The 1,182-nt window shown below is 42.6% G+C and overlaps 1 long non-coding RNA gene across 1 annotated transcript; it reads left to right on the top strand.

The window, feature by feature from the left end:
* LOC110434443 lies at positions 1-552 on the top strand. Its single transcript, XR_002451940.1, has 2 exons — positions 1-114; positions 234-552. It is a non-coding gene; the product is annotated as an uncharacterized LOC110434443 (long non-coding RNA).

A 1,182-nucleotide genomic window follows, 5' to 3' on the forward strand; every position in this document is an offset into this window, starting at 1 on the left:
TCACAAGTTAACTAGCCAACCACAGTTATTAGAGCAACACATCTAGATAGAATAAGATGAGGAGGGCTAATATGGTTCTGCTCCTGGCTGTTGGCTTCCTCATGCTGGCTTCCGGTGCCCACTAATTTCTTGTTCTCCTATATATAGTTCATTGTTTCAGCAACTTGAATCGAATATATATATATAGCATACTGAATGTTGTTCTCTATTATTTCCACTGGTGTTCTTTACAGATGCTGTCGCGCTCAAGAAAGTTTGTACGTCTAAGAAGATCCCGCCACAGGGTAAAGCATGTGACCCCAAAACTTGCCATGAAAATGCTAAGAAAGATTTCACCGCTGGTGGAGCTCGGTGCCCGGATCATTCGTCTTGCTACGTGCAGGGCCATTGCGTTGCTGGAGGTTGCCAGCGCATCGTGTGCGCAGTCTACGTAGACCCTCCATCCCTTTAACAACAAAATGGGTACTGACTGGCCATGGTGGTAGCCGGTAGGGTGCCATGATGTACTGACATCGATACAGAAATAAATGAAGTTTCATATTGATTCGCCAATTTTCTATACCTAAATAGGAGAACCTCACTAGCCGAATTCTCTAAAATTTAGTGAAGCCACATCACCAAAGGACTACAGCTTCTCTAGTTCTCTCCACCTCGATGAATTAAACCGTGAGTGCCTCTTCCTTCCCACTAGAAAACTTGCGCGGGAGCTTGCCCAGTGGAGAGGCGAGCCCATATCAAGTTAACGCAGCGCCAATTTAACTGTTTAATGTAAGCCAGTGGAGATCCTGCATCAAAGGTGCAACCTATGAATTGTCGGCGTGGACGGATGGTAGAGCTTGCTGCGAAGAGATCAACATGAGTCCTGCTCGATGTCCATCAAAGATTTGTAACGGACCAGGAATGTTAAAAGTACTGCTAGTACCTTAAGAAAACATTAACTACTGCACTTTAGTCTATGAGATCGATGTGCCAATTGCAAAAGGCATGTTAAAAATATTGCAATTTTAGTAAGGGCAAAAAGATTAACCATTGTGTTTGACCCCCAGTAGGGAAACACTTTAAGCTTTCTCTTAAATGTAAGTCAGCTGGTGTTATATACAGATTACCAAATCAAACTAAGCTGTTATTTTCTGGTATTACAAGCGAAACAAGCAAATCCAAATAATCTCAATCTATATATTG

The sequence above is a fragment of the Sorghum bicolor genome, chromosome 4 (genome assembly GCF_000003195.3).
Source record: "Sorghum bicolor cultivar BTx623 chromosome 4, Sorghum_bicolor_NCBIv3, whole genome shotgun sequence".
NCBI classification, from domain to species: domain Eukaryota; kingdom Viridiplantae; phylum Streptophyta; class Magnoliopsida; order Poales; family Poaceae; genus Sorghum; species Sorghum bicolor.